Genomic DNA, 23,739 nt, shown 5'->3' with positions numbered 1-23,739 from the left:
CAAGTCATTTAATCCCAATTGCTTCACCAAAAAAAAAAATCTCATTTCTTTGCATTCTACTCTCCAAAAAAAAAAGAAGAACAGATGGATTTCATCCTTAGATTACAAACCATTACTCTAATGGGAAGAATGTTATTAATTGACCCAAACTTTCTCTTTTTAGGTGGCTAGCCCAATGACTTTAACTCTTAATCTTTGTTCTTTTCTCTGTCTTTTAAGAATTAATAATTTTTGCTGCTTTATATCCTATCAGTGAAGAGTCAGAATATCTTGAAATTTTAAAACATTTTGCAGCTTGTAATGAAAATGTCAGCAATGGAGAACATTTTAGAATAGCAATAATAATTATGGCTTACCACTAGAAAAGGGAACATTCAAGATAAGACATGCAACAAAATTAAACCCACATCAATTGTTGAAGAGACTGAGAAATGAAAATCACAAACCTAAGTAACTTTATCAATATTTCATTATGATTAGAGTTAAGGACTACTATAGGACTAGGAACTATGGTCCTTGGTTTCCAATTATGGCTTGGCCACTAAATATTCTGTGTTCTTGGCCAAGTCATTTTCACTTCTGAACTTCAGTTCCTTGGACTTCAAAAGAAAGGAATAGATTAGACTGGGGCCTCTTAACTTTTTTGTATGGCCTTCCTTTGGCAAGCTGATGAAGCCTATGGACCCCTTTACAAAATAATGCTTTTATATAATTGAAAGAAATACTTCATTTCAATTATAGGTAGTGAAAATAAGATGTAATTCTCCCCTCTTCCTCAAGGTTCACAGATACCTGAGGACCTCTGGTTCTAATACAGAAACCTTGTACTAGATAAGCTTCAAGGTCTTTTCTAGCTTGGATATAGGTTGATTCTCTTATTATAGATACAAGTATCATAGCCAACTCTTAATTATTCATGTTAATGGTAAGTAGGAGGAACTTGTCAAACATCTTACCACTTTCTTTTCAGAAATAATTTCTTACAAACATTTCTTTTACTCTGTTGGAAAGGTTTCCAGGAAAGAAACAATATTTGATGAATGTCAATTAAATTGCAAATGCCATACATGCTGGACAGCATTTTTTTTTTATAATCTAGAATTCCAGATCATTGTACACATTCAATAAATGCCTGTGGAATTATATTCATTTCCTCAAATTTTCCTTACTTTTCCTTCTCTTTGTCCGTCATATGATGGAAAGTGGAAGGAAGTACAGGAAGGAGAAAGCAATATATCCTCCAAGTCAATCTTACAAAAGAACACCAAAGGAAAAGCTGTAAATGTATAAAATTGTGCCCTTTATGGGAGGTGCAGTGTATAAGTGGAGGATCAAGGGCTATCTATATCAATGTTATCATGGTCAAGCAGTATTTGAATAATAATTTTGGGGAAAAATTTATAGTTTTTTTATTCAGCTTGCAGACACACTAATTCCCAGATCTAGCTTTGAAAAGAAACAATGGGGAACAATCTAAGAGGAAGAAGCAAATTAGCCTTTGCAGGCATCAAGCCAAGAATGAGTCTAACAGCATCTCCATGGTCAAAGCCCCAAAGAATAAGCTTTATTGAAAATTAGGTATTTCATTTGCAGATTGTATAGCAGCTGTCAGTTGCAATATGGAGGTGCAGAAGAATGAGAGCTGCGAAAAGCAGCTATTTGATATATACGGCTGACTTGAGAGTCTCAACAACTCAAGTCTAATTATATTTTCATCATGGCCTCACTTTATCAGAAACCTGTGACCCAGAATATGACTTGTTAAATGGATTATCACAGTGAAACAGTGCGAATTTTTTTTTCAAGCTGGTTTGAGCTTATTGATGTTAGCTTCTATGATACCAATGGTCTTTGTCATTTATTGTCTCCAGAAGAAAGAGGCTTTATGGTGTATTTTAAGGAGGAATGTGACAAGGAAAGGAAGCTAACCCTCTTATCTGTACATCTATGGTCAAGTGATTCAGGGTTAGGATACAAATCAGGGTCAAGTACAAAGAGGCCAAACCAACTAGATAAGGAATAATTTTCAGCTCTAGGCAACTGCTAGTTGTACATAAGGAGTGAAGTCTTTGACACTTGTGTTTTAAGGCGCTACTAAGAATCTAATGACAAAAGAAGAAAAACTGTTCTAAGTGTGTTTTATTTTGGTCAGAGGGCAGCTCAGAATTAGGATACAAAGAGTCAGATTATAAACCATGGAAGAAATGAGGAGAGGCAGGTAAAGAAAATAACAAAGAGGTTATATTTGTCAAGAATATTCACAAGTACTAATTAATGTGTCTGAAATAAGGCTTAGAAACAAGACTCTTTCAAAGGAGTCAGAATTAAGAAAGCCAAAGGGAGGAGTCAGAGACAAGAGTTGAGGTTCAGTTTGTGTTGAGTTAGAACCAGGTCTCAAAGACTGAGTATTAAGGGCAACTGGTATATAGAGTCTCAAGTGAAAGTTCCTTTATGTCCTTGTTCCTATGGGGAAGTGGGCATTTAAACATACACTAACTCCAGAATTTCTCTAAGCTTTGGTGTCTTCATCTATACCAGAGTTTCTTAAACTTTTTTTCCACTCACGACCCCTTCAGCAGTTTTTTTTTTTTGTTTTTGGCAATTGGGGTTAAGTGGCTTGCCCAGTGTCACATAGCTAGCAAGTGTCAAGTGTTTGGTCTGAGGTCGGATTTGAACTCAGGTCCTCCTGACTTCAGGGCTGGTGCTCTATCTACCGTGCCACCTAGCTGCTCCCCCTTCAGCACTTCTTAAATTGTGAGTCACGATCCCATATGAAAATTATGCACTTCTAGTTAGATTGTGAGGCTATGAGATCATGCAGGTAAAGTACTTTAAATGTCAGTTGTTACTTTTATAATTCTTCTGGACAATCAGAAATAAAGATATATATTCTCATCTAGTGTATGCATAACAATTTTATTTCCTTCATTCAAAATATTCTCTTCAGACAAAATCTCCCTAGTTATCTACCCTCATATATTTTGGAGATCATAATCCTAATCCTTTTCAAATACTCAAATGCCTTCATATGCCTCAGAAATTATTATATAGTAACAAATGTAAATTACAAAAGAAATTCATGGACAAGGTGCAGTAGATGATGTAGTGGATAGAGCACTGGTCCTGGAGTCAGGAGCACCTGAGTTCAATCCGGCCTTAGACACTTATTAGCTATATGACCCTAGACAAGTCACTTAACACCAATTGCCTCCAAAAGAAGAAGAAGAAGAAGAAGAAGAAGAAGAAGAAAGAAGAAGAAGAAGAACAACAACAACAACAACAACAACAACAACAACAACAACAACAACAAGAAAAACAAGAAGGAGGAGGAGGAAGAGGAGGAGGAGGAATTCACAGATAGACTAGTTCAAGTAGAAACATGTAACATGATGATAAAGGATGTTAAAGGAAAAAAAAGACTTCCTTGAGAATCAAAAGAAAAATGGTATCATACTATTCAATTATCCTCTAATTTGATACTTGAATCTGAGTATTCTTTCCTTTGATGCCAATCACAACCACTCTGCTCCTGTTCCTATGCAACCTTCACACATATGTAGTGCTTTCTTGGTCATATCTATGACACACATCAGAGAAAGACCACGCTTCTGGAGATGAATACTAGCTAGGTGGGCAGAGATATCCCAAGCTTCTCTTTCACTTGGATCTCAGGATAGTTATGCTTTGACCTTGAGACTGGAAGAGGGAGTTGATGTGACTAACTATTCTTTGCAACTCCTGTTCATGTTTTCCCACATATTTGCAACAGTAGAGGGAGGGAGGTGTATCGACTACCCAATATCTTTGGAGCTTTCTAATTTTTCTTTACAAATTCAGGGATGTAGAGGCAGGATGGGAGCTATTCATCAGCAATCCATGATAACACAAGAAAGATAACTGAAGAAAGAGTAACATTTTGATACAATTAATATATCTAGTAATCAAAGTTTATATATATATTTCTGATACTAGATTTCTCATAATAAAATTTTAAGTCACATGTATGCATATAGACACACACACACACACATGTATTTGTATATTATGTGTGTGTGTACACATTTAAGTATTCTACCCAAAGATTACAATATTGTTGTCACTTTGGCTAAACAGTAGTTGAAGAAGAAACAAGGAAATGCATTCCATTTTTTTTTTTTTTGCTGGAGAGCTAGACTGTCAATGTTGGAATGCATGAGCTGTCAGATGCTGTTGATATGTCAGTTGTTTTGTGTATTTTTTTCCTTGCTACAAGAGAAGTCTCATTTGGTAGACAAGGCAAGAGAGTATATTTAGAAGTGACTGTGATAGGAAAACAAAAAGTACCAATAAAATAGTTTTTTTTTCAAAGCACAGAATGTGAAAAAAAAAATAACCAGTAGCTGATGGTTATAAACCCCAGAGGAAATCACTTCCCACTTTTAATGGAGAACAGGATTGTCAATATGTGACTAAAATATGTCCAGTTAGAGGAGAGAATCAAAAAGTCCTGAGTCTAGTTCGATTTGAAATATTTAGTCACCGGCTGTAAGTTAATTTATTTCTTTCCTCCTACTTGTTCTGTAGCTGTATGAAATTGTCTCATAAATTCAATCAAAAGGGAACATTTTGGTTTCTTTATAGAATACAGTAATCAGCCTACTATTGGTGAGATCTTTTCCCAGTCCAAAATTGGCCTGGATAAGCTTTTCAGAGAAGAGGTATAAAGTTAATAAACAGAGAAAACCATTGTCAGAAATACAGTTCAATGTCCAGTTATAAGATGAGAACTTGGGTTTCAATTCTGCTTCCAAAAATAAAATACCAGAAGGATATGTTGTGTTATAGGAGTATAGCTTAGAAGGGTTAGTGTTCTTGATATGCACACATGTGCACAACACACACAACACACACATACACACACACACTTCACACCTTCTTCGAAAGTCAAACTCCGAGTAAACTGAATTCTTAAGAACATAGTTCCAACTGAGAAGTATGGGAACATGTGTGTGAAGTCTCTGAGCACCAGAAATGATTCTCATTGCCTTAAAACTATACATTTCATTCCTAAGGGCCTTACTTCCAGGCTTATTGATGAATATTCAACCATGCAACTCATAGGAAACAGCGATCTATTTTCTCAGCCCATGAAGTTTAGCAGCTAACTTGGAAGATTTAGGAGAATTGTTAGAGGTAAGCAGAATGATAGCAAGATGACAGATAGCCTGACAGTGATGAAGGAGACAGAAATATACATAAGTAGATGAACTGTGTAATGTATTATAGCACACTGACCAAAAGATCCATTCATAATGGATCACTGAGAAAAAAATAATTGCAACTTATTCAATATTTTCTCTTTATGAATGGGGGTTAGTACATTTTAAAAGATTTCCAGCAAAGTTTGTAAAGAAGTTATTTATTAGAGTCACTTCAATCATCTGGAAAATTTCTTAATGTGGAAGAAATTTCATAATATTTGTGTTTGTTATATGATAATTTGTATAAAATGATACACAAACTTAAAATTATATTATGCTAAATATTGTATGACTATACACATAGTAACTGAGCCCCTGAGCTAAAACTTAATTCATGTTAAGTAAAATTAAATGAGATTTTAGAAAAAAATGTACTTGTGGTACTTGGCATTTTCTTTCCAGACATTTTAAATTCTTTTAAAATTTCCAGAAACAAGATTACAATGCTCTCAAGGGTTTTTAATAATGCCTAAGTAGATGTTCTGGTATTAGCCTGGGAAATGCTGAGTCAAATGGTAAAGAAAAATTTGTCTTGAGAACTTTTAAAAGAGTTATATAGTTGAGTCACCTTGGGGCCATACCCTATTTACTGGATGTATCTTATTACAGCCTTGTTGAAAGGAAATACTAAAAGATCTTTCCTCCTTGGCCCTATTCAAATTGCTAACAAAAGACAACTGTGAGTTTGCTCCTGCTATGGAGAGGGCTTCAGATGCTAAAGGTTTGAGAGTATATCTACCAGAGCCCTCAAATCTCTCTGCTTGTTGGCAAGACTGTTAAATGTGACTGTCAAGGGACTGCCTGAGTTTAAAGAGTTGGCACCTTTAAGGTTCTTGTTGATTAGTTTCAGAACTTTCTATTGAATTGAATACACAATCATTCTAGCAGGTGACATTTTTCTTGCGTTTTCTTAATATATTCTGCTTACTTGGATACCCCAAATAAAGAACAATTTAGCTTCCCTTGATGTCAATATCTTTTCAAGGGGCAGCAGTACAGGGACTTACCTTTTCAAAAAGTTGAACATAATTCAGATGTGTTGCAATTCAACTAGACCACCCCATGTACTTTTAGGAGAACAGTGTAGGTAGGTGGTCTTTGTGTATATATCAATTGGTCCCTTTGAGAGTGTGATTTGGAGAGCTATGGAAAGTCTCCATTCACCTATTAAATCACTGATTAAGAGTTGTATTTAAAGATTTAGTGGATCTATGATTTCATTAACTTGTATGCTTTCTCCAGTGGTTCAACTCCCAACCCATCCATCCTTTTAATCCCGCACAACACTTCCACATCCTCTTATTCTCTATAATTAATGGATACACTCAATGTTTTGAAGTATTTGCAAATGTCCTAAGTATTTAATATGATATTAGTACCAGGGCAGCACTCAGGCTATCCATCTGTTATCTTTCTGTCTGAAATTCTAGCATTAGAAATGTACTTCATTGGGGGATAAAATTTTCCTCATCTCTGTATTTCTCTTTAAGGATACATATTCTTGGAAAGGTGGAGCCAAAATGGTGGGGTAAGGGCAAGGAATTGCCTGAGCTCATCCAGATTCCCCTCCAAATTACTTTAAAATAATGCCTCAAAATACATTCTGAACTGGCAGAACCCACAAAAGGATTTGAGTGAAACAATTTTCCAGCAATTGACAACTTAGAAAGTCAGCAGGAAAGATCTGTCTCACCAAGGTGAGAGTGGAAAAAGCAGCAGGCCTTGTAGTTGACCAAATTGGCAGTGGAGGCTTCCACAGCTCTCAGGCCACAGGTGGTGAGGGGGGTCAGACAGAAGAAGGTTACTGAGAATCCTTTGTTGGCACTGGAGGTGGAAATATCTGTTGCACTGCCCATGTGCAGTTCCAGTTCAGTCCCAGGGCAATGAGGATCACTAGTACACTAAAGCCACAAGGGAGCAGGCACCCTGGTCACAGTTCCAGGATGGAAAAGAATGTTTATTGTCTTTCCCAGGCCAGTGTAACAGTGACCTAAGATCATATCACATTGTAAGAACTGAAAACTTATAGACTTCAGGATTACCTCTGAAAACACCTGCACATAAAATCCTGAAGTTTGAGACAGTGACCTCTCCACCCTGGAAGTAATGTTCAAATTTAACAGAAAGGTAAAAGTTAAGAAATAAGCTACAAAAATAGGCAAATAACATAAACAGAATGTAACTATAGAAAGTAACTATGGTGACAGGGAAAGTCAAAATAAAATCTCAATATAAGATAACAAAGTCAAACTTGCTACATGCAAAGCCTCAAAAGAAAAAAATGTGAATTGGTTGCAGAATGAAAAAGAATTCCTGGAAGGGCTGAAAAAATTATTTTAAAAATCAGATAAGAGACGCAGAAGGAAAATGAGGAGAAGAAAAGAGAGTGATGCAAGAGAATCAGCAGATTGGTAAAGAGTGAACAGCTTGGTGAAGAAGGCACAAAAATACCAAAGAAAATCATACCTTAAAAATATAATATGACAAATGTTAGAGGGTGAGGGAGAAAGAAAGATGAACAAAAATTCACTGAAGAGGACTCCTTAAAAAGTAGAAATGGGGGGCAGCTAGCTGGCACAGTGGATAGAGCACTGGCCCTGAAGTCAGGAGGACCTGAGTTCAAATCTGGCCTCAGAACAAACACTTGACACTTACTAGCTGTGTGACCCTGGGCAAGTCACTTAACCCCAATTGCCTAAAAAAAAAAGGCAGAAATGGTCACATGGAAAAAGACATATAAAAATGCACTGAAGAAAAGATCACCTTTTATATTAAACATAAGATTCTATATTTAACACAAGATTTAGCAACCTCTACATTAAAGTATCAGAGGGCACGGAATGTAATATTCTGGAGGGCAAAGGAACTAGTATTACAACCAAGAATCATCTGTCCAACAAAACTAAGAATAATACTTTGGGGGAGCCATGGGAAGTGGATATTTAATAAGAAACTTTCAAGCCTTCCTGATGAAAAGACAAGAGTTGAATTAAAAAAAAGTGACTTTCAAATACAAGACTGAAGAGCAACATGAAAATGTAAGCAGAAAAGAGAAATCATAAGGGATTCAATAAAGTTATACTGTTTACATTCCTCCCGGTAAGATGATGCTTGTAACTCCTAAGAAATTTATCATTATTAGGACAGTTAGAAGGAGTATACGTAGCCAGAAGGAATGGATGTGAGTTGATTATGATGGAATGATATACAAAAATAAAATTGAGGGGTGAGAAAGAGAATTTCACTGGGAAAAGGAGGAAGGGAGAGGTAAAATGGGGGGGTAAATTATCTCACATAAAAGAAGTATAAAAGACCTTATGCAGTGGAGGAGAAGATGGGGAAACAGAGGACAGTGTTTGAACCTTTCTCATCAGAATTGGCTCAAAGAGAGAATAACATGCGCATTCATTTTGGTTTAGATGTCTTTCTTACTTTACAGGGAAGTAGGAGAGGAAGGGAAAAAGAAAAATGGGAGGTATTGATAGAAGAGAAGGCAGATTGGGGGAGGTGATAGAAGAAACCTCTTTTGAAGAGGCATAGAGTGAAAGGAGAGAGAGAGAGAGAGAGAGAGAGAGAGAGAGAGAGAGAGAGAGAGAGAAGAGAGAAGAGAGAGAGAGAGAGAGAGAGAGAGAGAGAGAGAGAGAGAGAGAGAGAGAGAGAGAGAGAGAGAGAGAGAGAATAGAGGGAAATAGGATGGAGAAAAACACACTAATCCTAATAGTTAAAGAAAAATTTATAGCAAACTTCTCTGATTAAGGGTTCATTTCTCAAATATATAGGGAACTGAGTCAAATTTAAAAGCATATAATTCATTCCCCAGTTGATAAATACTTAAAGGATATGAACAGGAAGTTTTCAGATTAAGAAATCAAAGCTACCTATAATTGTAGGGGAAAAATGCTTTAAATCACTATTGATTAGAGAAATGCAAATTGAAACAAGTCTGCGGTACCACCTCACACCTATCAGATTGGCTAATATGACAGAAAAGGAAAATGACAAATGATGGAGGGCATGTGGAAAAATTGAGGCACTAATACACAGTTGGTGAAGTTGTGAACTCATCCAATTATTCTGGAGAGCAATTTGGAACTATGTCCAAAGGGCTACCAAACTGTGCATATTTTTTGACCCAGAAATATCACTGCTAGATCTATATCCCAAAGAGATTTTAAAAAGAAAAAAGGACATATAGGTACAAAATTATTTATAGCAGCTCTTTTTGAGCTGGCAAAGAATGAGAAATTTAATGGATGCCCATCAATTGGGGAACGGCTGAATAAGTTATGGTATATCATTGTGATGGAATATTAATGTGCTATAAGAAATATCAGGACACTTTCAGAAAAACCTGGGAAGTCATACATGAACTGATACAAATAAAGTGAACACGATCAGGAGAACATTGAATACACTAATAGCAATATTGTATAATGATCAACTATGAATGACTTAGCTATTCTCAGCAATTCAATGATGCAAGACAATTCCAAAGGACTTATGATGAAAAATGCTATCCATATCCAGAGAAAGAACTGATGGAATCTGAATGCAGATTGAAACATACTTTTCTTGGCTTTTTTTGTCCGTATTTTTTTTTACAATATGACCAACACAAAAATATGTTTTTTCATGACTGCACATGTATAAACTATATAAAATTACTTGCTTTCTCAATGGGGTGGGGAAGGTAGGGAGAGAGGGAGAAGATTTAAAACTTAATTTTTTAAATGAATGTTAAAAATTATTTTACATGTAATTGGAAAAATAGTATAAAAATAAAGTAAGGAATAACCTATTTATTCTCTAGTAATGAATCACCCATTTAATTCTTTAACCATTACCATGAACCTTCTGACTAGACTTTTAGTCAAATTTCCCTCTAAGGTAGTTCAATTATAAACCAATAAGAAAAAAAAAAAACGTACCACTACAATGATCACAATAACAAAAGAAAACAAGCAAAAAGTAAGACAAATTACTCTATAAGTAATATTAAAGAACAAGTTTTGCCCTCCATAAAAGGAAATAGAAAGAGGAAGATAATAACAGCCAATTCTAGAAAATTTTTTTCTTGATGAAGAGTTCATCTGCTTATTAAGCCAATAAAAATATAAGGTTTTGTGCATGTTCTGGTAGAACATAAGCTCCCTTGTACAAAAATATTCATAGCAGCTCTTTTTGTGGTGACAAAGAATTGGAAATTGAGAGGATGCCGATCAACTGGGGAATGGCTGAGCAAGTTGTGGCATATGAATGTAATGGAATACTATTGTGCTATAAGAAATGGTGAACAGGCTGACTTCAGAAAAACCTGGAAAGACTTATATGGTCTGATGCTGAGTGAAGTGAGCAGAACCAAGAGGACTTTGTACACAATAACAGCCACGTTATGCAATGACTAGGAATGTTAAACTGAACCCTTCTCAGCATTACAAGGATCTAAGACATCTCCAGAGGCCTCAGGATGGAAAATGCTGCCCACATCCAAAGAAAGAACTATGGAAGTCGAATCGCTATCACTTATTTTTACCTTCTGTTGAGTTTTGTTTCATCTTTCTGATGGTTCCTCCTATTGGTTTTAATTTTTACTTACAACTTCACTAATGTGAAAATATGTTTAATGGATATGTAAATGTAAAGCTTATATCAGATTGTGCGCCGTCTTGGGGAGGGTGGGGGGGGAGGAAAAGGGAGAAAAATTTTCAACTCAAAAGCATATGGAAAAAAAAAAACATGAAAAAAAGAACATAAGCTCCCTGAAGGCAAAGATTTTATTTTTAGAGGATTTGGACTTTGTCAATGTTTTATTGCAGGTTGCTCATTGTAAACATCTCTGGACTGGGATTTACAAGATCTGAGTTTTAGTCTGGCTTTTCAACTAAATACTTAGATGACCTTGGCCTTTATAAATCTCAGTTCTCTCAATTGCAAAATGAGGGATTTGGAATGTGTGATTTTGGGAGTCCAATCTCTTCTCATTCATAAAAAAAAAATGCCCCTGATTCTATTGTTTCAATCTTGTTCTATGTAGAGGTAAGGTCAACCTCTCCTTTACCCCATGACCTTTGCTTCCTGAGAAAAAAATGGAGTCCATAGTTAGTGAACTGTAATATTAGCTATACCATGATTGGATGTGAATGATTATGATTTTCCTCTCAGTTTAGTCCATTGTCCTTAATAGGAGGAGTCGGATTGGCCTTTCTTATGTCAGAGATCATATTCTTCAAAGACCATGTTCTCAAAATGACAACTATTGAGTTCTCTTCCAGAATTCTTGAACTTAAGGGGTTGGCATGTTTTGTCAATGAACTTCAGCACTTTCTGTTGAACTGAACAAGCAACTTTTCAGTTTCCTTTGTCCCATTTTAATCTTTGGTTGTCCAATGTAGAAAATAAGTTGGCAAATTGTCTCTATATGTAGCTAGTCTGGTATGCTGAAAATGGTCTTGTTATTAGTTTAGAGGATTTGAGTTCTAATCACAGCTCTGCTACTACTTGTGTGACCTTGGGCAATTTACAAATTATCTCCGGCCCTCAGTTTTCCCACTTGTCGAATGACGGGGTTGACCTAAATGCCCTCTAATGTCCTTCCAGCCCTAAATTCATGAAAATATGTTCAAATTGTATTTAATAGCCTTTCCTCAGAGCACTAAATTTGTAGTTGGAGCACCTACTTCAAATTTTCATTCTCATGCTTGGTACATCTATATGACCTTGAACAAACCTCCTAACCTTTGCAGAATGAAAAACTGGATGTTTAGATTGGATGACTTCTAAGGCTCCCTGCAGTTTCTACTTTCACAGATGAAGGGAGGACCAATGTGTGTTTCCATTTGGTCATCTCTGCTCAAACTTTATTCACCTTTTTGGATACTCTCTCCATACTTTCTATGAGGACTTTGGTGTTGTTTCAGCTTTTTTATCTTCACAATTTGACTCTTTGCGTCAAGTGTCTTCCCATTATAATTAACTTTGTACATTCCCAAAATAATTTGCTTACCATATCACTACTCCCCCACTCTCCCCATTAGCTATTGATATTAAAACCCTTCACACATTGGTCCCAATCTAGCTTTCAGCCTTATTGAACATTGCTCCCTCGATGGACATTATGAATCAGCCACATAGCCCTCTATCTTATACATCCATGTCTCTGCCCTGGCTCCCAGGCTGGGATTATATCACCTCTTCTATTTCACTTCTTAGAATCCCTCATTTCCTTTGGATCTCTGCTCAAGTGCTGCCTGCTTACTATATAAAGCCTTTCATGATTCCTTCAGCTGCTAGTATTCCCCTTTCCACAAGTTTTCCCTAGTGGTAAGTGTGCATAAAGTGTTAGACCTGGAGTCAGGAAGACTCACCTCCCTGAGTTCAAATGTGGCCCTGAACAAGTCACTTAACCCAGTTTGCCTCAATTTCCCTGTCTGCAAAATGAGCTAGAGAAGGAACTGGCAAACCACACCAGTATCTTGGCCAAGAAAACCCCAAATGGGGTCATGAACAATCAGACAGACACTACTGAAATGACTGAACAACACTAAAATCTTCACTGGCTCCACATTTGCTTCCAAGTACAGTTCTCAGCATTGTCTTTCGTCTAAAGAGCCCTGTGGAGGGCTAAACAAGGACATGAGCTACTTTACTTAAGAGATGGTCTCTTTGGCCTTTTCTTTACCAGCCTCAGGAGGCAGGGTTGGGCCTGGGGCTGACACTGGCCATTCTCTCCTGGGCCTTGTTCTCTACTTGTTTCCCTAGGGAAGTTACCCTTCTCCTGACTTGACACACAATGAAGTTGTTTTTGCCTCCCCATTTTCCCTTATGCTTATTTCCTTGATATTTCTCCTTCCATAATTGTTTTTGCAGAGTATTTATATAATTTAATTAGCCAACACATTTGACTGTTTACTCCCTCAGGCTATAGAAAGGCTTCATTTAAAGAATAATATCAACACATAAAATAAATGCCACACATCCTCCAAATAAAGCAATTCTGTGGCATTTAACATGAAAAAAAACCCCATCCATCTCTACTAAAAATTCTGTTTCCCTCCACTTTAAAGGCTAGAGTCAACTGAAAAACAATATCTGATATTTGCCTAATAACTTGATATTTTTTCAAAACCTCCCATTACATAATTTTCTCATTTAACCCTCAACTTTAAATATGCCATTAGAATGTTGTATTGAGTCTAACTGACTTGCTGAAGATTTCCTATGCAGTGACTATTAGAACTGAAAGAGGAAACAATTTCTAGACTTCTCCATATTACTCTTTCCATTAAACCATGCTGTTCAGTCAGCATCGAATTCTACCATCACAGCAGCTCTATGAAGTTTAAAGTATAGGAAAATTTGAAGCAAAAGATTCATAATGAAGCTGGTTAGGATCTGCACCAGGTCTTTCATCCTCACTCTCTGCACTTCCCTACCTTTTCACAAGCAGTTTTCACAGCCTGTAGAAATCTCTGCCCTAAGGCCCACCTGACTAGAGGCAGGGGAGGGGAAGGGAATAAAAAAGGGGAAAAAAAGGGAGGAAAGGGAAAGGAGAGGAGACAAGGCAAGGGAACATCTCTAACCTGCACCACCATTTCATAAGGAACCTCAGCCAATACATTTCCAGATCCCCTTATTTGTACTCTTTTTTTTATTGGAATGTAAGCTCCTTGAGAATGAGGGTTCTCTTGTTTGCTTATATTTGTATCCCCAGAATTTAGCACAATGCTTGGCACATAGTAAACACTTAAATGCTTAATCCATATCTCTATTTAAGAAACCTGTGGCTAATTACTCCAAACCTATACTGAGGCATCCTGTAGTTATCAAGGTAAAGTATTATCTTATGGGTACCTGTGAATCAGTTGGTGTAACCTGAAATCCTTAAAAGATAGGGTTGACTGAGAGCCCTCAGAGTTAGTAATTCTTGGTAATGTTATCCAACAATATAAAATCAAGGTAATTTTGCACACAGAATCCCAGAATTTCTGAATAGGAAGAGAACTCAGTAATCATCTATTGCAAAATGTATTCTCAACACGGGAGGAGGTGGGAGACAGATACTTCTGCAACCAAATCAATTAAATTCTTTAATCCTCTTTTTTCCTTATTTCTAAAATGGGGATGATGACACAATAAGGAAAGTAAAAAGCTAAGCTTCTTGAGGGCAGGCTGTTTTTCAGTTTTGTCTTTGTAGAGCAGGTTGATCTACATAATAGAAGAAGACTTATTGGAATGGGGTTATAGAGTTGGAATCACAAGAAAACTCAGAAGCCATCAAGTCCAGCCTGCCTCCCCCCCCAATTGAACAGATGAAGAAATTGTGGCACAGAAAGATTAATGACTGGTCTAGGATCACACAGCTAGCTATTAAGATGATATGAACTACGGTCTACCTGTCACCAAGCTCAGTGCCCTATCGCTTCAAGATAGATAATCTAGAACATGGTAGCTGTTTAACGAATGTTTATTGAATTGAATTTACATTTCTTATGCTTAGTTTTGTTTTCTCTATAACCTCAGGCTTGCCCCCTAACCCTGGCCAAATAGTTTAATAACTTAGGTTGGTAGTATGGTTGGGTAAGCCAAATTAATCCATTTATACACTAATATCTTGTTGGTTCTAGAATCCTATTGGGACAAGGTAATCCCTCTGCTGGTTTAGATCATAACCTATCTATACTGTCTTTTTCTATTTTCCCCCATAGACAATTCTATGGGGAAGGAGGACTTCATCCTCTTTTCCATATTCTTCCCAAAATTCTTCATAAACTGTCTGGTTGCTCTGCAGGGCTTCCTCTTGATCATAATGTTTTGTGACTAGAAATACAACAGCTTGGCTCTTAATCTGACAATATCCTGATTATTTAATCCAATCTGCCTGGTTTTTTTGGTCATCAACGCCATTTCCTGAAGCTGAGGCCAGAAGCATTCTACCACATGCTGTTGGTTCAATTCAATTCAATTCGTAAAACATTAAATAAGTTCCCACTACATATACAGGACTCTCTTAGGCACCAAAGACGCAGATCCAAAAATAACTGCGCTCATAGACAAGAAACCCTGGCTTTGGATGTGCAAGAATGCATTATTATTCTTGCCCTACACTGCCATCATCTCTCAGGGTACTTCTGATAAATGTGCCAGAGAGCTCAAACCTCTCTAGCTCCTTTGTCATCATTAAATCCCTTATACATGATCACACCAGTTGTATTTCCCCTTACCTATGAGGCAGCTTATGCTTATCTTCGAAAGGTTATCCATATTTTAAATTCAAAGCCTCTTCCCAATCTCCATGAAGAGAGAGATGGGGGCTTTCCTGGGTCTGGGATCATGTCACGCTTCAGCCTTTCTAATTTCTATATCACCTGTTCTGACATGATCTTTCCTTTTTACTTTTTTTTTTTTAAGTACTCCATCTTCTTCTTCCCTTGGGAAATTAAAGTCTGCTTCTGATATTTGGCCCCATTCTCTTTTGTAGACACAGAGTCTCTGGATTCTTTTTTTTTTTTTTTTTTGCAATAGCTACCTCCTCTGTCAATAAATTACCTGCTTCTTGTCTCTTAGGGACATGAATGTCTCTTTCAGCTCCTTCCCTTATTCCTTAGGCACTAGCCCTTTTTGAAAAGGTTAATCTTTCATACAATCTATTTTTTTTCTTTCCTTTCTTTTTCTTCTTCTTGACTGACTTTCCCTTCTAGTTAACTCATCACCAGTCAAGGGCTTAATAGACGAGCAATCGTCTCCAAACCATCCAGTGCAACTGGGCTTTGGACTAGCTGAAAGCTCAGAACTGCATCTCCCTGTCTACCCGAGAATTTTGGGGTAATTTTCTCCCAAGCCTGGGCAGAGGCATGCCCAGTAAATAAAACTCCATTTCCAGATACTTCTTGTTATCCTGCTTTTTTTCAGTCTGATTTGAAATCATTTTGTTTCTTTTGAGCCAACTTGTCTAAGAGGTCTGCATTTGTCAATGAGAAGCCATGAGCCATCTGTCCTGACAGACAGGTTTATGTTCAAACTCCCCTGTGAGTTTTGAGGGAATCAAATTTTTTTCCTTTTTTAATCTCAAAGGAAACTCAAGCCACTGCAAAAGCAGGTGATAGTCATTCATAGGCAGCAACTGGCAGCTGTCTGAATGGTATGATTTGAAACACTACTTCCTTCCTACCTTACTTATATCATACTCCTCCTCATACCAATTCTCTTTTACTTGCAATTCTATGATAATTTATTTTTTTCTGGTGGTATACTGCATACAGTGCTGGGCCTGGATTCAGGAAGACCTGAGTTCAAATCTGACCTTAGAAATTTACTAATTGTGTGACTCTGGTCAAGTCACTTTTTCTTTGTCTGCCTCAGTTTCCTAAATAGTAAAATGGGGATAATAATAGCACCTCACTACAAGGTTTGTTTTGAGAATCAAATGAGATGATTTGCAAACCTTAAAGAACTATATATGTTGGCTATTATCATTATTATTAGTAGTAGCATTATAGGAATCCCCTATTAAAATGAAAATCTACCCAGAAAATGAGGGGTGGTGGGTACATTTTAAACTAAAAAGAAATAATATGTGCAAGAAACTTTGCAAGCCTTAAATAATTATATAAATGTTATTACATTATTATTACTATTAATAATAATAATCAACTAATTAACTGGGATGAAGGCTGGATTTGGATTTGGAGCCCTTGGTTTTGACTTTCGTTGAGTCACTTAACTTTTCTGGTCTTCAAGTGGCTCATCCTTAATATAAGGGAGGGGATAAGACTAGAAGGTCTCCAGGCCTTTTGGCCACGTGTAATCCTATAATCTCGTAGGGCATTCCTTCGCAATTGTCTAAAAGCAAATCATTTTAGAAATGAAAAATTGGATAGGTCATCAGACAGGGCACTAGGAGAAAGAGTACAGGAAGAGGACATATAACACATGACATAGAACACCTTTTTTGTGTGTTGTGGACCCTTTTGATCAGTCTGGTGAAGCCTTATGAGCCTGTTCTCCAAATGCATATACATTTAAAAAAAAATCCTGATTGGAAGATACATTAAATTTCCGTTCTCTCTTCATTTCCTACCTGACTGCACTCCTCTGAATTTTTCCACTATGCCCCAGGTACCATGCACCTTCTTCCCTGAAACCCCTCTCCCCAGCTGTTCTGGGACTTCCAAATGTTATCTTCTCCCTTCAGAATATAAGCTCCTTGAGGGCAGGGGCTGTTTTCTACTTTCTTTTGTATCTTCAGAGATTAGTAGATTATTAATTTAGTAGGTTAGTAGTTTATTATTAGTAGTATCTTCAGAGATTAAAATCTTTATTGACTGGCTTATTGATAGCGCTTTGTGAAAATTAAGATTTTTTTCTATCCAAGTTTATAGATTCCCTGAAATCTGTAGGCATAGACCACTTGGGGTGGGGGAGGGGTCCATGGCCTGCAGATTAAGAATCCCTGAAATAGAAGAATGCCAGGGAACAAAATATCATTCTCCTTTAGAATTTGGCCTAGGTCACCTCTAGTATGCAACTACTTATTTCAGTGAACAAAAGCCACCAAAAGAAGGAGGTCACTTTCCAAGAAATAAAATAAGAATTGCCAGAATGGATGATCATAATAATGATGTAATAATGCAATCCTTTGTTGCATAGTAGATAGAGATCCAGCCTCATAGCCCTTGGTTCAAATGCTGCCTCTGAAACATACTGGCTGTATAACTCTGGACAAGTCCCAAATTCTCAGTTACTTAGGCAATATTCGAAGACTATAATCAATAAATCAATAATCATTTATTAAGTGCTTGCTGTATATCAGGTACTATGTTAAGTTTTGGAGATAAAAAGAAAAAAAGCAAAACATTTTTTTCCATAAAAAAACCTAAATTCTGATGGAGGACGTGGCACTACATATGTAGGCTCTAGGTGGCACAGTGGTTAGAGCACTAGACCTGGAGTCAAGAAGACATCTCCCTGAGTTCGAATCTAGCCTCAGATACTTACTAGCTCTGTGACCCTGGGCAAATCATTTAACCCTGTTTGCCTCAGTTTCCTCCTCTGTAAAATGAGCTAGAGAAAGAAATGGCTAACCCACTCCATATCTTTGCTAAGAAAACCCCAAATGGGGTCATGAAGAGAAGAGTCAGACAAGACTGAAAACCAACTCAAAAACAATGTGTAGGAGCTACAGGATAACAGATGGAGTGATGGGTCAGGAGAGGTGTTTTGCAAAAGCCAGGAATTCTCAGAGGTGAAGGGAGGAGGGCAGGGCATTCCAGATGTGGAACGTAGCCAGTGCGAAATATTGAAGACAGAATATGAAAAAGCATACAATCACCAACAAGTAGCACAGAATTGCTTTTTTCCCCCTTTCCACTGATGTAGAATGTGTAGAAGGGAACATGGTACAAAATGATTGGAAAAAGAGAGAGGGGAAAGGAGGTGAAGAGCCTTAAATGCTTAAAAGAGGATCTTAGTTTTGATTCTGTAGACAATAGGTAGATGTTGGAGTTTACTGAGTGTGAATGAGTATAGGTTTAGGGAGTGAGACAGAGGTGCTTTACAAAAAAATCACTTTGGCATCTTTTTGGAGAATAGATTGGAGTAGGAAGAGACTTGAGGTAAAGGGACCAAGTAGGAGCAATTATTTCAGCAAGAGGTGATTAGGACCCAGGGATGTTGTGAGGCTCAGTTTAAATAATGGCTGTAAAACACTTTGCAAACCTTAAGGTGCTATACAATGCCAGTAGTGATGAAGGTGATGATGATGATAATGATGATGATGACGATGATGAGCCTACTCTCTGGTGATGACTCATTTCCTGAGCCTTCTACCGCCCTCCTGCTGAGATCAAGCAAGATTTATAGAGAAATACAAGGGTGTGCCAGTAAATGTTTAACAACCTGATGCTCTGGGAGGAAAATTATAACCACCCACACTTTCAAGTTTAGTCTGTATTATTAACATATTTTTGTAAGTCTATACTATCAACAAAGCAGTAATCAAATCCTGATTTATAACTTGCTGATTTTTGAGGCGTAAATACTCACAATGAAAATTAACAATTGGCTCTTCCAAGCACATTTGAGCTGTCTCCAACACATCCCTGTGAGGAAGTAACTAGGGTAAAGGCTGTGCGAAGGGATAGGTAGGGTAGACACATTCTTATCTACTATAACGTAGCTAAAGTATTTATCTCCATTTCATTAATTTGGGAAACTGAAACCCAGGGTGGTCAGATGAATTATGCATTGTCATGTGTTGAGTTAATGGCTGATAGAAGATCAGAATGCAGATCCGATTCCTAATCTAGAATATTTTCTCCTATGCCTCTTGTCTTAGATTGATACAATCATTAATATAACAACTATGCATCTGTACAAACAGGACAAGGCAAAAATTATAACTAGTGTAGATTGTAGTTGACACTCAACATCTCCTCCAAGGACTGACTAGCTGTTTGCATTCCTACTCTGAAATTCTGCAGTTCCATTATCTCATATGCCTGGAGTGTTCAAAGGAGTTGGCACAAATTAGTTATCTTACTAAATCGGTTTTTCACCTTTTGCTTTCATATGACCAGTATCTGTCAAAGTAGCTTGTAGGTTAATGTAAGAGAGAAACCCTTAAAGATTTTATCAGCTTGAGTACTGGGCCTCTTCTGTTTCCTGTGTCATCTTTGAATGATGGAAATTGGAAGTTTGGGGGAGGAGGAGGAATGGGTTTATTTTTTTCCAGACTTTACGTGACATTCAAATAGCTTTCTAACTCACACTCATGGTTCCCTTGGCATTATAATATACTTGATGCATTTTTAAAAGAGGCTGAATTTTCTACCATTCATTGACTTCATCTTCTCTGGGCAAGGAGAGGAAATACAAGGATTTAGAGAATGAGGAAGTGGCAAAGATGTCCATTTTTTAAAAAGTAGATAAGACTGTTCTTGTATAGACACCACTGTTCCTAGGGAAGAAGAAAAGTGTCATTTCAAATCAATATCAAAAGGAGATATATTGGAGGCACAACTCCAGGTGAATGACTATCCAACTAGAATTTCTTTCCAGCATCCCTGACAGCTTGTGACAAGTATTATTGACAAGCCTAAGAATGAAGAAAGTAACACAAACCCTCGATTTTTAAAGCATTCCAAAGTGGGGTTTGCTATTCTATAGCTAAAAAAAAAAAAAGAAAGATTGACAAGGATTCTTCCCACCCTCTTCTGTACCTCTTCAGTAGGCCACAGTTCTCCTTGTGGCAGTCAGGGGCAAATCTCGGACAAAGGGTGCAGGCAATTTTTACTGGTTACTCTATGCTCCATAAGACGCAGCCCTTACCTTCAAGGACTTATAATCTGATATGAAAACATTCCATAATTATGTAGAGGACTATGGTGAGATGCTTTAATGTTCCAATATCTGTCAATAATGATGATGTCTGGTCCTCAAAAGATAACTTCGATTTATTTCATATTTATGTAAATGTTGTCTCTCCCATTCAAATGGAAGTTCCTTGACAGCAGGAACGGTTTTTGTGTTATCTTTGTATTTCCAATGCTTGTCATAGTGTTTGGCCCATAATAAGCCCTTAATGTATTCCTGCTGATGAATTTTTGGGGAGAAGTCCAGGGAAGTGTCTCAAGGAGAGCTGGGAGGGCCTCTTTCTTGGGCTATAGGCCTAATGTGAATGGGTCCAAGGAACGTACAAAATCATAGAACTGGAAGAGACCTTGGAAGCTGTCTAGGCTACCTCATAACCAGACAAGATTTTGTACAATATACACAATAAGTAGTCATTCAGTATGTACTTCAGGATCTCTGGTGAGGTCAATGAATGGCAATCAATCAAAGGATTAGAAAGAGTTGAAGGAGCCCTTAAAAAACCAGCTGGTCCAACTTCCTTATACAGAAGAGAAAACAGATCCATGGAGGTACAATGACCTACCAAAGGCTGCAGGAGTAGTCAGCATCAACCATGGGATTTGAACTCACATCCTCTGACTCCATAGTCCTTTTGTAGGAGGAAGAGGAGGAGAGGAGGGGACTTTCCAGGTCCCCTTTACCTTCTTGTTCCCTTCTCTCTGAAGTTACTTACTTTCCATCTTCTCTGCATGTAATGTGAACTTCTCTAGACATTTGCATGATTCTCCTATTAGAATGTAGGCTTTGAGGGCACGGGCCCTATTTTTGCCTTTTGATGTTGGTACCTGAGGGGTGGAGGTGGGGGCTGAGGCCGACTGAAGAAATGGAGGATAATCAAAATTATTTTAGTGAGCTAGGGAATCACAGCGTGGAGGAAGAACACCTTGATTCTCCCCATGCCCATTATGTAGGCAGTATACAAAAAAAAAATTCTGATTGCCCCACCCTACTTTTGGCTTCGGGAACAGGTCTAACTTTGTATGCTAGCAGAATTGCCTTTGTGACATGAAAAACAGGCATAGAAATCTTCAGTTTCACTATTGGAGAGTCCTTCCTTTAGGTCAAAACATTATTTCTCTCAAAATTAGGTTGACATCACCTTTTGGTGTATTAGCTGGTCAAAATCCATTCACACTTAATTAATCCAGTCTCTTTCATGACAGCTAGCTGTGATCAGGGTACTTGATGGGCTGGAGAGGGAGGAAGAGGTCATTTTGGGACACTATAGCATCTAGGTAGAGGGAAGATTTGGGCAAGGAACACAAGTAGAAATCATGACAGCTGGGTATCTGGCAGGGGTATGGTGAGTAGGCAGAGACATCGAGAAACATCATTACCTTGAATTTATTTTGCATGTAAATATACATATGCATATATATGTGTGTGTGTGTATAGAGGTAATATACATATATACATCAATATATACATATACATACATACACAGACATTGTCCCTTAGTGGACAATTCCTAAAACAATTTTACTTAATGTGAATCTGCCCTTTTATGCGGGGAGGAAGGGAGGGAGAGGGCAGTGAGTCTGTGGAGGGAGGGGGCCAGCACAGGTTCAAGAATATGTAGGGGCTGGGGACAGAGAAGGTGAACAGGCACAGGAACACATGGGCTGAGGCCAGACAAGTGGGGGCCTGGCAAAACCAAGAGGAAGAATGGGCAGGGGGTAGACTCATGGTGGCGGTACAGGGGGAAAGGCAGTGCAGGACAGGCACGCAGTACCCGAGCACTGGGACAGATGGAAGTCAGACATTCAGGGGAGGACAAAACGGTGGGTGGCTAAAGCAGGGCAAAAGTCCGCTGTCTCTGTGCTGGAGGTCTCAAGGCAAGCCCCCATCAGGTGGCAGTGTAGGTCTCACTGGGCCTACTTGGAGGTTTTCCTTGAAGGGGGGTGGATGGGAGGCCACAGAGTGCCAAGGTAGAGAGAGAGAGAGAGAGAGAGAGAGAGAAGAGAGAGAGAGAGAGAGAGAGAGAGAGAGAGAGAGAGAGAGAGAACACAGTACCCTCCAGTAAAGTTAACATAGGTGTGGATTCTTTCGTAATGTGAATTGAGGAAAAATGAGATCTATGAAAGTGGCACATTGGTATTCAGGGGCCTAGTTACAGAGGAACACCAGGAGAATAGAAAGAAGAAATAGTGCAGAACAATGAGGACCCATTTCAATATACATCCTGAGCCCTAACTCCACATCGGGCTTTAGTATACCAGATGAAAGAGTCATTATATCTTCAAGAAAGAAGGCTCTGAGCATTCATGTTTTTTTGGCCTTCCGAAAGTGGATTATTCAGAATTAAAAAAAAAAATCAGAATGACTGCGGAAGACTGAGCAAGACTGTTTCAGAGAGATATGACAGAAGAGAGGAAACCTTGGCAGAGGGCCTCTCTGAAAACACATTCATCTGAAGTAGACTGATTTATGTTAAGTTCATGCCTGTGGTATTTTGAAACTTTTATAGCCAGTAAATAAAAAGAAATTGTTGCTGTCAAGTTACCACTTCTCAAATCATGCATGGAGGATGTGAAGTGCCTGTTCTTAGCAAAAATTAAATAAAGGTCAAGCAGGGACTCCCTGAGCTCTCTGCCACAGGTGACCATGCTTCTTTCATCATTAAAAGCTGCTGCAGTATGAAGGGAACACCTTCTTATGCATTCAGAAAATATGGAAAGACTTTGGGTCAAGGTCATTATTTTCCTTTGTAATTTTGTGTACAGGCCCCAAAGCAAAACTTTCGCGTTTAGTCCCTAGAGATATCCTTTAGAAGCAATTCATGGTGAAAACTTCTTCCTTCCTGCCTCTACCATCTTCCCCTGCCCCACCCCAAGCACACTTACCTTTGGTGAGACGGAGAACTTCCAGGGGCTGCTTAATCATGACACCTATGTTCTATAGCAAAATTAGTAGTCTTCATTTTAAATGTGCAAATTAGGTAAGATACATTTTCTGTGTTACTTTTAGAAGTTTTTGTTTTTCTTTGTTAAGTTTTCCCTGTATCTGGCTGTACAATTATCCATCCCTCCATTTATTCCATGGACATTTATTAGGTGCTTACTTAATATTTGGAGAGGTAGCCTGTCACAAG

The 23,739-nt window shown here is 37.9% G+C and overlaps 1 pseudogene; it reads right to left on the bottom strand.

The window, feature by feature from the left end:
* LOC110199083 (alpha-enolase pseudogene) overlaps window positions 1-23,531 on the bottom strand; it is an 87,676-nt pseudogene extending 64,145 nt beyond the window's left edge.
* Window positions 23,532-23,739: the final 208 nt, after the last annotated feature.

The sequence above is a fragment of the Phascolarctos cinereus genome, unplaced genomic scaffold (genome assembly GCF_003287225.1).
Source record: "Phascolarctos cinereus isolate Bilbo 61053 unplaced genomic scaffold, phaCin_HiC Scaffold_4;HRSCAF=312, whole genome shotgun sequence".
NCBI classification, from domain to species: domain Eukaryota; kingdom Metazoa; phylum Chordata; class Mammalia; order Diprotodontia; family Phascolarctidae; genus Phascolarctos; species Phascolarctos cinereus.
The sequence above is the reverse complement of the archived record's forward strand: the minus strand, read 5'-3'. Positions and strand labels throughout refer to the sequence as shown.